The sequence below is a fragment of the Pseudophryne corroboree genome, chromosome 5 (genome assembly GCF_028390025.1).
Source record: "Pseudophryne corroboree isolate aPseCor3 chromosome 5, aPseCor3.hap2, whole genome shotgun sequence".
Classification (NCBI taxonomy): domain Eukaryota; kingdom Metazoa; phylum Chordata; class Amphibia; order Anura; family Myobatrachidae; genus Pseudophryne; species Pseudophryne corroboree.
Window position 1 is genome coordinate 54,907,596 of NC_086448.1, and position 14,559 is coordinate 54,922,154.

Consider the following 14,559-nt stretch of genomic DNA (forward strand, 5'->3'; position numbering starts at 1 on the left):
TTACAACTTTGCCGAGCAGCTACGTGGTCAGGGGGGAACACGTTTGTAAAATTCTACAAATTTGATACCCTGGCTGAGGAGGACCTGGAGTTTCTCTCATTCGGTGCTGCAGAGTCATCCGCACTCTCCCGCCCGTTTGGGAGCTTTGGTATAATCCCCATGGTCCTGACGGAGTCCCCAGCATCCACTAGGACGTTAGAGAAAATAAGATTTTACTTACCGATAAATCTATTTCTCGTAGTCCGTAGTGGATGCTGGGCGCCCATCCCAAGTGCGGATTGTCTGCATTACTTGTACATAATTATTGTTACAAAAATCGGGTTGTTATTGTTGTGGGCCATCTTTTCAGAGGCTCCTTCGTTGTTATCATACTGTTAACTGGGTTCAAATCACAGGTTGTACGGTGTGATTGGTGTGGCTGGTATGAGTCTTACCCGGGATTCAAGATCCATCCTTATTGTGTACGCTCGTCCGGGCACAGTACCTAACTGAGGCTTGGAGGAGGGTCATAGGGGGAGGAGCCAGTACACACCATGTGATCCTAAAAGCTTACTTTTTGTGCCCTGTCTCCTGCGGAGCCGCTATTCCCCATGGTCCTGACGGAGTCCCCAGCATCCACTACGGACTACGAGAAATAGATTTATCGGTAAGTAAAATCTTATTATATATATATATATATATATATATATACTAGGTGCTTCATCGCGCCCTACGGGCGCTCTTCACACCGTCGCAAGGGGCTACGCCCCCTTAACCCTTGCATGCCTTTCTGGGGTTCAATATTTGTATTATATGGAGTATTACCTGCATTCCTTTGTTAGTGGTTAAATATTGCACAATGAAAGGGTGTGCGATGGTGAAGGAGGCGCAGGCCTTTGCAACAGTGTGAACAGCACCTGCAGGGCAAGATGTACAGAATGTAGCGGGTGTGGGGGGACTGTGGATGGGGGAGGGTGTCTGTAGATGCTGCTGGTGGAGGGTGGGCGGATGCGGGGGGGGGGGGGGCAGGACAGGGGCGACGGGGCCAGGACAGAAATGACAGGGACAGTATAGGGGTGACAGGGCCAGGGTAGGGGCGGCAGGACCAGGACAGGGGTGACAGGGCCAGGATAGGGGTGACAGGGCAAGCACAGGGGTGACAGGGCCAGGATAGGGGTGACAGGGCAAGACCAGGGGTGACAGGGACATGACAGAACACAGGGCACGGGAGAGATTGGTATTATGGACAAAACAGTGGTGACTGACAGATGTGTCTTACCGGAGTCACTGCTGCTAGCTGCTGCTGTTCCTCTCCAACCTGTTGGGATCTGCTGCTGCTGGAGACTTGGCATGGCTGACTCACTCTGGCTGGAGTCCTGCTCCTCTGCCCGTCTGCATCCCCCCCCCACTCCTCAGTCACACACCGCGGACCTCGCGCGGCTGCCGGGCACTGTGGTAAGGGAGACTGGGAGTCACTGGCTAGCCCCCAGGAGACGCTGCGGCTGGAGGGAGGAGGGGGTCATAGCATGCACGCTGCGCGGACCTCGCGGCTGCCAGGCACTATGGTAAGGGGAGCCTGGGAGTGACTGGTTAGCCCCCAGGAGACGCTGCGGCTGGAGGGAGGAGGGGGTCGGAGCCTGCAAGCAGCGCAGACTTCTGCAGCGCTGTCCGCCGTCTAAAGTGTGTGAAGGAGCTGGGCGCACCTCACTGCGGGCGGCAGCGCTGCAGCTAGCGGTGGGGTTGCCGGGGCTGGTGATAACAGAGGCAATACGGAACCTGCACAGCGGCAGGTGCCCCACAAAACTGCAGCTAAGAAGTGTGGAGTGTGCCAGAAAGTGACGCTCCTCCGCGCCAGAGAGCCCCTGCTGAGTATGCTGATGTGGGGGGGGTCAAGCACACAGTAAGCCGGTGCCCGTCTGTCTGTATGGCATATCCCCTCACACACCCCCATACCTCCCAACTGTCCCGATTTTCGCGGGACAGTCACATTTTTTGGGGTCTATCCCGCTGTCCCACCCGCGGGCCGCAGTGTCGTGTGTGTGTGTGTGTGTGTGTGTGTGTGGGGGGGGGCAGTTGGGAAGCTCCTGTACTCGCTGTTCTGCTTAGCAGAACAGCGGTGAATAGACGCTGTGCGCATGCACGCAGTGTCTATTTAGTGGAGACAGTGGGAGAGGGGGCATCAGGGGGTACGGATTAAGGGAGGTCCGGCAGCAGAGCCGGAATAAGGGGGGGGCCCAGGGGGCGCGTACCACGGGCCCCACAGTTTTAGGGGGCCCCCCGGCTGGAGTAGCTCTGTCCCAGCTCTGAAGCTCCCCCGTCCTGCCAGCAACAGCAGCAGCATTGTGCTACAGTCAGCACACGCTGCTGCGTGTTGGCAGGTCTGTGGTATTGCAGGGAGGCAGCAGCCTCCCTGCTTTCTTCTGCCTGTGCAGGTGTGTAGGGGGGAGCGACCACCTCCTCTGGATTTACCCGTAGTTGAGGGGCCAAAATCCCAATAAAAAAAAGACCCAATTCCCGGAATTTGCTTAAGGGGGCGTGGCCACGGGTCCTGCGATTAGGCCACGCCCCGAACCCGCAGCAGGCACAGCAATGAGATAGGGCTCCCCTGTCTCAAGTGCCCTAGGCCGCCCCGGACTCATAATCCGCCCCTTGGGGCATGCCAGCAGCTCACAGAGCGCTGGGCATGACCCCCTCACTGACGAAAAAGGGGGCGTGGCTCATGATCATGTATCCTCCCGCAAAGCCATGCTCCCTTTCCCCGTTGGCCACGGCCCCTTTTTGCAGCGCGTGTGTCCCTCCTTCTGCCTGAATAAAGCTGGAAGGTATGCACCCCTGTCTGTCTGAAGAAAGTTGGGAAGTATGCACCCCTTCTGCTCCTATGGATTTGCCCAGATCTGTGACTCATTTGACTAACTCCGCCCAGTGTTGTGACTCCGCCCAGCGTTAGCAAATGAAGCACAAAGTCACAGATCTGGGCATATATATATATATATATATATATATATATATATATATATATATATATATATATATATATATTTCGCCGAAGGGAGTTTGACTTATTATTGCATGGCCAAGTCCTGTCTGAATACCATCATGGAAAATAGATACAGAGAGGCTTTCGAATCATCAATGTTTCAACTCTGGGTAGAAATAATCAATCTTCTGCAGCAGATGGTGCGGCATTCTCAATAAGTGTTCGCTGGACCTCATGGTCCTGGCAATCAAAGTGGCTGGAAACAAGTTTAAAAAGTCAAAGTGAATATTGAACAACTTATTTAACTGCCCTGCGCACCCTTATGGAGGATAAAAGCAGCAATCTCCTTCAAATGGACGAAACTAGCCACAGTTACAGCAGACTGTCAAAATCACACAGTTTGTAGGTAGCTATTAGGGAACAACAATCTGGATCCAACAAGCCACCTCAAACATTTAGGCACAGACTGCCGTCGCCATTTCCAACAGAGACTGCCTCCTTGGCTACCACCTCGGATACTGCTATTAATGAGGGACACTTTTATGGATTAAAGATTTGTTCATCCCCAGGAGCCCCCAGATTTAGGTGAATCGAAGCACAGATCACACCCGCATAGGGGGAGATTTAAGAAGAAGAGGTCGAAGGAGGCGGATCTGAATGCAGTGTTTAGTTTGTTGGATAATAATTTATGACCTATTGGCCGGGGGGTTTTATTTGTCCCTACTTGTAAGCATGTCCGCTTTAAGTTAACATTGATCTTAATAAGTTTGATCACAATATGCGGCGGTAAGAATTTATGATGAGGCATCTATTCCCTCAAAGGAACCGGTATTTCGGAGGCCATCCAGTTTTGATCCAATGTCTAATAATGCGAGTCTTAAATTCTTCCGTAGGTTGGTCAGTAATGAGGTTGTATCGTCAATGCATCCAAGAATATGAAGGAGAAAGTGACCTTGAGGATATTAAGCAACAATGTCACTATCATTATTAGACCAAGTTGACAAAGGGGGAGGCATAGTGATGCAGAACTAGAGAGATTTTGATGCTGAGATCGTGACACAATTATGAGATATAGAAGCATATAAGAAGGTTGACTCAAATCCCATTATGAGCATAAAGACCCAAGTGGATTCAGTCCTGTTAGCTGGCCTTAATCACCACTGGATTGCTGAGAAAACCTTTGCATGTCTTACGGTTGATAAACCAAAATGTTCTATAGTTTACATGTTACCAAAGATACATAAGACCTTGTTAAAGCCACGAGGTTGGCCATTCATTTTGGCACAAGGGTCGTATTAAAATCGCTGGCAATCTTGATTGACCGTAAGATACAGCCACTGGTGGAAGAAGGTGCTAGCTATTTCCGAGACGCCAGTGATTTCTAATAAAGTTAAATTAGATTGACTAATTGGAAGACAATACCTGTCTACCAACGATGGAAGTTACGTCCCTCTATACAGTGATTTGTCATAGGGAAGGTTTGGAAGCATTGAAGTAAGCATTAAGTAGGAAACATTGTGCTTGTATGCCTACTGAATTTATCATCAACCTCTCTAGTCTCACTTTATATAATAATCATTTTTCTTACGAAGATACATATTATGTACAACAGTCTGGGACCGTGATGGGGTCAAATTTGGCCCCATCTTACGTCAATATATGACAAGATATGAGAAGATAAATTTTTCCAATCTATGGATCAAGCATTAATTTCTATAAATATTTTATAGATGTCTTTCTACTATGGCAAGGACCCCCAAAAAAGTTGTGGACAGGCCAGAAAGATCTCCATTGAGAAGTCCCCTAAAAAAAACAAGAAGGATGGTCGTGTGATCTTTTTGACTAGGGGAAGTTTTGCCCAATTGTCTGAACTGATCAATGCTTACCCTTTAAGAGGATGGCACCACCTATGATGGCGTATTCCAGGGGATCCAATCTAAAGCAACTTTTAATGAGACCAACAGTACGACCAAAAGCCAAAGAAATGGCAACCCAATTAATGACACGGGGGACTGGGCTGTTATGTTTGTGGTGGGTGTATTACATATGGGTCTATGCAAACGGGTCCCACCATTTCACACCCCCATTCTGGGAAAAACATTAAAATTCAGTACAGGTTGAGTATCCCTTATCCAAAATGCTTGGGACCAGAGTTATTTTGGATATGGGATTTTTCCGTATTTTGGAATAATTGCATACCATAATGAGATATCATGGTGATGGGACCTAAGTCTAAGCACATAATGCATTTATGTTTCATATACACCTTATACACACAGCCTGAAGGTCATTTTAGCCAATATTTTAAATAAATGTGTGTATTAAACAAAGTTTGTGTACATTGAGCCATCAGAAAACAAAGGTTTCACTATCTCACTCAAAAAATTCTGTATTTCGGAATATTTGGATATGGGATACTCAACCTGTATAATCTTCATTGTACGCTGGACTTGATATGTCCATGCAGTCTATACTATGTTGGGCTATGTATACCAGGAGATGAGTGCTATGTAAGTGAGAACAAGGCTTTATGTGACAGGGGAAGGGGCAGTATAAGGGTGTGAGGAGGGGAATGGATGGAGTAGGGTCCCCTGCAGCACAGAGTATACCAGGAGATGAGTGCTATATAAGTGAGAACAAGGCTGCATGTGACTGGGGAAGGGGCAGTATAAGGGTGTGAAGAGGGGAATGGATGGAGTAGGGTCTCCCGCAGCACAGAGTATACCAGGAGATGAGTGCTATGTAAGCGAGAACAAGGCTTTATGTGACAGGGGAAGGGGCTGTATTATAAGGGTGTGAGGAGGGGAATGGATGGAGTAGGGTCTCCCGCAGCACAGAGTATATCAGGAGATGAGTGCCATGTAAGTGAGAACAAGGCTGCATGTGACTGGGGAAGGGGCAGTATAAGGGTGTGAAGAGGGGAATGGATGGAGTAGGGTCTCCCGCAGCACAGAGTATACCAGGAGATGAGTGCCATGTAAGCGAGAACAAGGCTGCATGTGACAGGGGAAGGGGCTATATAATAAGGGTGTGAGTTGGAGAGTGGCTGGAGCAGGGTCCCCCGCTGCACAGAGTATACCAGGAGATGAGTGCTATGTAAGTGAGAACAAGGCTGCATGTGACAGGGGAAGGGGGCAGTATAAGGGTGTGAGTTGGAGAGTGGCTGGAGCAGGGTCCCCCGCTGCACAGAGTATACCAGGAGATGAGTGCTATGTAAGTGAGAACAAGGCTGCATGTGACAGGGGAAGGGGGCAGTATAAGGGTGTGAGTTGGAGAGTGGCTGGAGTAGGGTCCCCCGCAGCACAGAGTATATCAGGAGATGAGTGCCATGTAAGTGAGAACAAGGCTGCATGTGACAGGGGAAGGGGCAGTATAAGGGTGTGAGGAGGGAAATAGATGGAGTAGGGTCCCCCCGCAGCACAGAGTATATCAGGAGATGAGTGCTATGTAAGTGAGAACAAGGCTGCATGTGACAGGGGAAGGGGCAGTATAAGGGTGTGAGGAGGGGAATAGATGGAGTAGGGTCCCCCGCAGCACAGAGTATATCAGGAGATGAGTACTATGTAAGTGAGAACAAGGCTACATGTGACGGGAAGGGGCAGTATAAGGGTGTGAGGAGGGGAATGGATGGAGTTAGGGTCCCCCGCAGCACAGAGTATATCAGGAGATGAGTGCTATGTAAGTGAGAACAAGGCTGCATGTGACAGGGGAAGGGGCAGTATAATAAGGGTGTGAGTTGGAGAGTGGTTGGAGCAGGGTCCCCCGCAGCACAGAGTATATCAGGAGATGAGTGCTATGTAAGTGAGAACAAGGCTGCATGTGACAGAGGAAGGGGCAGTATAAGGGTGTGAGGAGGGGAATGGATGGAGTAGGGTCCCCCGCAGCACAGAGTATATCAGGAGATGAGTGCTATGTAAGTGAGAACAAGGCTACATGTGACAGGAAGGGGCAGTATAAGGGTGTGAGGAGGGGAATGGATGGAGTAGTGTCCCCCGCAGCACAGAGTATATCAGGAGATGAGTGCTATGTAAGTGAGAACAAGGCTTTATGTGACAGGGGAAGGGGCAGTATAAGGGTGTGAGTTGGAGAGTGGCTGGAGTAGGGTCCCCCGCAGCACAGAGTATATCAGAAGTTGAGTGCTATGTAAGTGAGAACAAGGCTACATGTGACGGGAAGGGGCAGTATAAGGGTGTGAGGAAGGGAATGGATGGAGTTAGGGTCCCCCGCAGCACAGAGTATATCAGGAGTGCTATGTAAGTGAGAACAAGGCTTTATGTGACAGGGGAAGGGGCAGTATAATAAGGGTGTGAGGAGGGGAATGGATGGAGTTAGGGTCCCCCGCAGCACAGAGTATATCAGGAGATGAGTGCCATGTAAGTGAGAACAAGGCTGCATGTGACAGGGGAAGGGGCAGTATAATAAGGGTGTGAGGAGGGGAATGGATGGAGTTAGGGTCCCCCGCAGCACAGAGTATATCAGGAGATGAGTGCCATGTAAGTGAGAACAAGGCTGCATGTGACAGGGGAAGGGGCAGTATAAGGGTGTGTGGAGGGGAATGGATGGAGTAGGGTCCCCCGCAGCACAGAGTATATCAGGAGATGAGTACCATGTAAGTGAGAACAAGGCTACATGTGACAGGGGAAGGGGCTATATAATAAGGGTGTGAGTTGGAGAGTGGCTGGAGCAGGGTCCCCCGCTGCACAGAGTATACCAGGAGATGAGTGCTATGTAAGTGAGAACAAGGCTACATGTGACAGGGGAAGGGGCAGTATAATAAGGGTGTGAGGAGGGGAATGGATGGAGTTAGGGTCCCCCGCAGCACAGAGTATATCAGGAGATGAGTGCTATGTAAGTGAGAACAAGGCTGCATGTGACAGGGGAAGGGGCAGTATAATAAGGGTGTGAGGAGGGGAATGGATGGAGTTAGGGTCCCCCGCAGCACAGAGTATATCAGGAGATGAGTGCCATGTAAGTGAGAACAAGGCTGCATGTGACAGGGGAAGGGGCAGTATAAGGGTGTGTGGAGGGGAATGGATGGAGTAGGGTCCCCCGCAGCACAGAGTATATCAGGAGATGAGTACCATGTAAGTGAGAACAAGGCTACATGTGACAGGGGAAGGGGCTGTATAATAAGGGTGTGAGGAGGGGAATGGATGGAGTAGGGTCCCCCGCAGCACAGAGTATATCAGGAGATGAGTACCATGTAAGTGAGAACAAGGCTACATGTGACAGGGGAAGGGGCTGTATAATAAGGGTGTGAGGAGGGGAATGGATGGAGTAGGGTCCCCCGCAGCACAGAGTATATCAGGAGATGAGTGCCATGTAAGTGAGAACAAGGCTGCATGTGACAGGGGAAGGGGCTGTATAATAAGGGTGTGAGGAAGGGAATGGATGGAGTAGGGTCCCCCGCAGCACAGAGTATATCAGGAGATGAGTACCATGTAAGTGAGAACAAGGCTACATGTGACAGGGGAAGGGGCTGTATAATAAGGGTGTGAGGAGGGGAATGGATGGAGTAGGGTCCCCCGCAGCACAGAGTATATCAGGAGATGAGTACCATGTAAGTGAGAACAAGGCTACATGTGACAGGGGAAGGGGCTGTATAATAAGGGTGTGAGGAGGGGAATGGATGGAGTAGGGTCCCCCGCAGCACAGAGTATATCAGGAGATGAGTACCATGTAAGTGAGAACAAGGCTACATGTGACAGGGGAAGGGGCTGTATAATAAGGGTGTGAGGAGGGGAATGGATGGAGTAGGGTCCCCCGCAGCACAGAGTATATCAGGAGATGAGTACCATGTAAGTGAGAACAAGGCTACATGTGACAGGGGAAGGGGCTGTATAATAAGGGTGTGAGGAGGGGAATGGATGGAGTAGGGTCCCCCGCAGCACAGAGTATATCAGGAGATGAGTACCATGTAAGTGAGAACAAGGCTACATGTGACAGGGGAAGGGGCTGTATAATAAGGGTGTGAGGAGGGGAATGGATGGAGTAGGGTCCCCCACAGCACAGAGTATATCAGGAGATGAGTACCATGTAAGTGAGAACAAGGCTACATGTGACAGGGGAAGGGGCTGTATAATAAGGGTGTGAGGAGGGGAATGGATGGAGTAGGGTCCCCCGCAGCACAGAGTATATCAGGAGATGAGTACCATGTAAGTGAGAACAAGGCTACATGTGACAGGGGAAGGGGCTGTATAATAAGGGTGTGAGGAGGGGAATGGATGGAGTAGGGTCCCCCGCAGCACAGAGTATATCAGGAGATGAGTACCATGTAAGTGAGAACAAGGCTACATGTGACAGGGGAAGGGGCTGTATAATAAGGGTGTGAGGAGGGGAATGGATGGAGTAGGGTCCCCCGCAGCACAGAGGAGTAATGTGAAAGTAATACAGAAAGATAGTGGTGTTGTGTCACATGTACATCTATATAGTATCCTATCCCATTTTGTTCCCATGCACCCCTGGGTGCAATCTGTCACACAGGCACTATAAAGGTAGCAGGGTCCTCTTTGCCGCAGGATTTATTTGACATGTGATGTGCGCCTTGTTTTATTTAGTGCTGCATTCTGTGCATGTTGTATTAGCTTCATAAATGAAAGCCTGTGTTCTGCATATATTAGAGAATCACATGGCCAGATACCATTTGCAATATATAAGACTTCTGGGAGATGTATCAAACCTCCTAAAGAATGAACAAGTGGAGAATTTGGCTCTGGCCTCCAATCTGTTTCTACCTATTATTTTATAGAATAAGTCATGTACAGCAGGATATTATACATCCTGCTGTACATGACTTCTTACCAGTGAGAGTTTTGCATACTGTATGTTATTTCAAACATCTCATAGCTCCAACAGGTGTGTGAGATTCCTCATAGATGTTGTGTCTTATATTTAATATTTGTGTTTTCTCTGACGTCCTAGTGGATGCTGGGAACTCCGTAAGGACCATGGGGAATAGCGGGCTCCGAAGGAGGCTGGGCACTCTAGAAAGATTTATGACTACCTGGTGTGCACTGGCTCCTCCCACTATGACCCTCCTCCAAGCCTCAGTTAGATTTTGTGCCCGGCCGAGGTTGGATGCACACTAGGGGCTCTCCTGAGCCCTTAGAAAGAAAGTATAGTTTAGGTTTTTTATTTTCAGTGAGACCTGCTGGCAACAGGCTCACTGCAGCGAGGGACTAAGGGGAGAAGAAGCGAACTCGCCTGCTTGCAGCCGGATTGGGCTTCTTAGGCTACTGGACACCATTAGCTCCAGAGGGATCGACCGCAGGCCCAGTCCTTGGTGTTCGGTCCCGGAGCCGCGCCGCCGTCCCCCTTACAGAGCCAGAAGCAAGAAGAGGTCCGGAAAATCGGCGGCAGAAGACATCAGTCTTCACCAAGGTAGCGCACAGCACTGCAGCTGTGCGCCATTGCTCCTCATACACACTTCACACTCCGGTCACTGAGGGTGCAGGGCGCTGGGGGGGGGGGGGGCGCCCTGAGAAGCAATACTAACACCTTGGCTGGCAAAAATACCACAATATATAGCCCCAGAGGCTATATATGTGGAAAATACCCCTGCCAGAATCCAGAAAAAAGCGGGAGAATAGTCAGCGGAAAAGGGGCGGAGCTATCTCCCACAGCACACTGGCGCCATTTCTCCTTCACAGATCCGCTGGAAGGAAGCTCCCTGGCTCTCCCCTGCAGTCTACACTACAGAACAGGGTAAAAACAGAGAGGGGGGGCACTAAATTTAGGCGCAGTATAAATTATATAAAAGCAGCTATAGGGGACATAACTCAGTTAGTCCCTGCATTATATAGCGCTCTGGTGTGTGCTGGCATACTCTCACTCTGTCCCCCCAAAGGGCTTTTGTGGGTCCTGTCCTCATTGGAGCATTCCTTGTGTGTGTGCGGTGTGTCGGTACGGCTGTGTCGACATGTTTGATGAGGAGACTTATGTGGAGGCGGAGCAGATGCCGATAAATGAGATGTCGCCCCTGTGGGCCGACACCAGAGTGGATGGATAGGTGGACGGTATTAACCGACAGTGTCAACTCCTTACATAAAAGGCTGGATGACGTAACAGCTATGGGACAGCCGGCTTCTCAGCCCGCGCCTGCCCAGACGTCTCAAAGGCCATCAACGCTTCCTCAGATGGCAGATACAGATGTCGACACGGAGTCTGACTCCAGTGTCGACGAGGTTGAGACATATACACAATCCACTAGGAACATCCGTTACATGATCCCGGCAATATAAAATGTGTTACACATTTCTGACATTAACCCAAGTACCACTAAAAACAAAGGGTTTTATGTGTGGGGAGAAAAAGCAGGCAGTGTTTTGTTCCCCCATCCAATGAGTGAATGAAGTGTGAAAAAGCGTGGGTTTCCCCGATAAGAAACTGGTAATTTCTAACAAGTTACTGATGGCGTACCCTTTCCCGCCAGAGGATAAGTTACGCTGGGAGATATCCCCTAGGGTGGATAAGGCGCTCACACGTTTGTCAAGGTGGCACTGCCGTCTTAGGATACGGCCACTTTGAAGGTACCTGCTGATAAATAGCAGGAGGCTATCCTGAAGTCTGTATTTACACACTCAGGTACTAGACTGAGACCTGCAGACTGCTGCAGCGTGGTCTGTACCCCTTTCAAACAGGGATACTATTTTGCGAACATAAGACGTCGTCTTATATATGAGGGATGCACAGAGGAATATTTTGCCGGCTGGCATCCTGAATTATTGCAATGTCCATTCTGTCAGGAGGGTATTGGAGACCCGACACTGGACAGGTGATGCTGACTTTAAAAGGCACATAGAGCCTTATAAGGGTGAGGAATTGGTTGGGGATGGTCTCTGGGACCTCTTATCCGCAGCAACAGCTGGGATGAAAATATTTTACCTCAGGTTTCCTCACAGCCTAAGAAAAGCACTGTATTATCATGTACAGTCCTTTCGGCTTCAAAAAAGCAGGCGGGTCAAACGAGGGAAGAGGGAAAAAGCTGCACCAGCAGCCAGTTCCCAGAATCAAAATTCTTCCCCTGCTTCCTCTGAGTCCACCGCATGACGCGGGGGCTCCACAGGCGTAGCCAGGTACGGTGGGGGGCCGCCTCAAAAATTTCAGCGATCAGTGGGCTCGCTCACAGGTGGATCCCTGGATCCTTCAAGTAGTATCTCAGGGGTACAAGCTGGAAGTCGAGGCGTCTCCCCCCCGCCGTTTACTCAAATCTGCCTTGCCGACAACTCCCTCAGGCAGGGAGGCTGTGCTAGAGGCAATTCACAAGCTGTATTCCCAGCAGGTGATAGTCAAGGTGCCCCTACTTCAACAAGGACGGGGTTACTATTCCACACTGTTTGTGGTACCGAAACCAGCCGGTTCGGTGAGACCCATTTTAAAATGGAAATCCTTGAACACTTACATAACAAAGTTCAAGATGGAATCGCTCAGGGCGGTTATTGCAAGCCTGGACGAGGGGGATTACATGGTATCCCTGGACATCAAGGATGCTTACCTGCATGTCCCTATTTACCTTCCTCACCAGGAGTACCTCAGATTGTGGTACAGGATTGCCATTACCAATTCCAGACACTACCGTTTGGACTGTCCACGGCACCGAGGGTGTTTACCAAGGTAATGGCAGAAATGATGATACTCCTTCAAAAAAAGGGAGTTTTTATTTATCCCATACTTGGACGATCTCCTTATAAAGGCAAGGTCCAGGGAGCAGTTACTGGTCGGAGTAGCACTATCTCAGGAGGTGCTACAACAGCATGGCTGGATTCTGAACATTCCTAAGTCACAGCTGGTTCCTTCCACTCGCTTACTGTTCCTGGGGATGATTTTGGACACAGAACAGAAAAAAGTGTTTCTCCCGCAGGAGAAAGCCAAGGAGCTGTCATCTCTAGTCAGAGACCTCCTAAAACCAAAAAGGGTATCGGTGCATCGTTGCACACGAGTCCTGGGAAAAATGGTGGCTTCATACGATGCAATTCCATTCGGCAGGTTCCATGCGAGGACCTTCCAGTTGGACCTCTTGGATAAGTGGTCGGGATCGCATCTTCAAATGCATCTAATGATAACCCTGTCTCCAAGGACCAGGGCGTCTCTACTGTGGTGGCTGCAGGGTGCTCATCTTCTAGAGGGCCGCAGTTTCGGCATACAGGACTGGGCCCTGGTGACCACGGAGGCCAGCCTTTCGAGGCTGGGGAGCAGTCACACAGGGAAGAAACTTCCAGGGCCTATGGTCAAGTCAGGAGACTTCCCTACATATAAATTCTGGAACTGAGGGCCATTTACAATGCCCTAAGTCAGGCAAGACCCCTGCTTCAAAACCAGCCGGTACTGATACAGTCAGACAACATCACGGCAGTCGCCCATGTGAACGACAGGGCGGCACAAGAAGCAGGATGGCAATGGCAGAAGCCACAAGGATTCTCCGATGGGCGGAAAATCACGTACTAGCACTGTCAGCAGTGTTCATTCCGGGAGTGGACAACTGGGAAGCAGACTTCCTCAGCAGACACGACCTACACCCGGGAGAGTGGGGACTTCATCCAGAAGTCTTCCTGCTGTTGGTAAACCGTTGGGAAAGACCACAGGTGGACATGATGGCGTCCCGCCTCAACAAAAAGCTAAAGAGATATTGCGCCAGGTCAAGGGACCCTCAGGCGATAGCTGTGGACGCTCTAGTGACACAGTGGGTGTACCAGTCGGTTTATGTGTTCCCTCCTCTGCCTCTCATACCAAAGGTACTGAGAATAATAAGATGGCGAGGAGTAAGAACGATACTCGTGGTTCCGGATTGGCCAAGAAGGGCTTGGTACCCGGAACTTCAGGAAATGATATCAGAGGACCCATGGCCTCTGCCGCTCAGACAGGACCTGCTTCAGCAGGGGCCCTGTCTGTTCCAAGACTTACCGCGGCTGCGTTTGACGGCATGGCGATTGAACGCCGGATCCTGAAGGAAAAGGGTATTCCGGAAGAAGTCATTCCTACGCTTATTAAAGCCAGGAAAGATGTTACGGCAAAGCATTATCACCGCATATGGCGGAAATATGTTGCATGGTGCGAGGCCAAAAAAGGCCCCAACAGAGGAATTTCTACTAGGTCGATTTCTACATTTCCTGCAAGCAGGAGTGAATATGGGCCTAAATCTAGGCTCCATTAAAGTACAGATCTCGGCTCTGTCGATTTTCTTTCAAAAAGAACTAGCTTCAGTACCTGAAGTTCAGACATTGTGAAAGGAGTGCTGCATATTCAGCCCCCGTTTGTGCCCCATGTGGCACCTTGGGATCTCAACGTGGTGTTGAGTTTTTTCTTAAAATCACATTGGTTTGAGCCACTAAAAACCGTGGATCTAAAATATCTCACGTGGAAAGTGGTCATGTTATTGGCCTTGGCTTCAGCCAGGCGAGTGTCAGAATTGGCGGCTTTATCATGTAAAAGCCCTTATCTGATTTTCCATATGGATATGGCAGAATTGAGGACTCGTCCCCAATTTCTCCCTAAGGTGGTGTCAGCGTTTCACCTGAACCAGCCTATTGTGGTGCCGGCGGCTACTAGTGAATTGGAGGACTCCAAGTTGCTAGACGTTGTCAGGGCCCTGAAAATATATGTTTCCA

General features: G+C 49.9%; 1 protein-coding gene across 9 annotated transcripts in view; it reads left to right on the forward strand.

The window, feature by feature from the left end:
- The window catches only part of CYRIB (CYFIP related Rac1 interactor B), a 258,860-nt gene that overhangs the window by 177,772 nt on the left and 66,529 nt on the right, over window positions 1-14,559 (forward strand). The gene's annotated exons all lie outside the window — the stretch shown is intronic.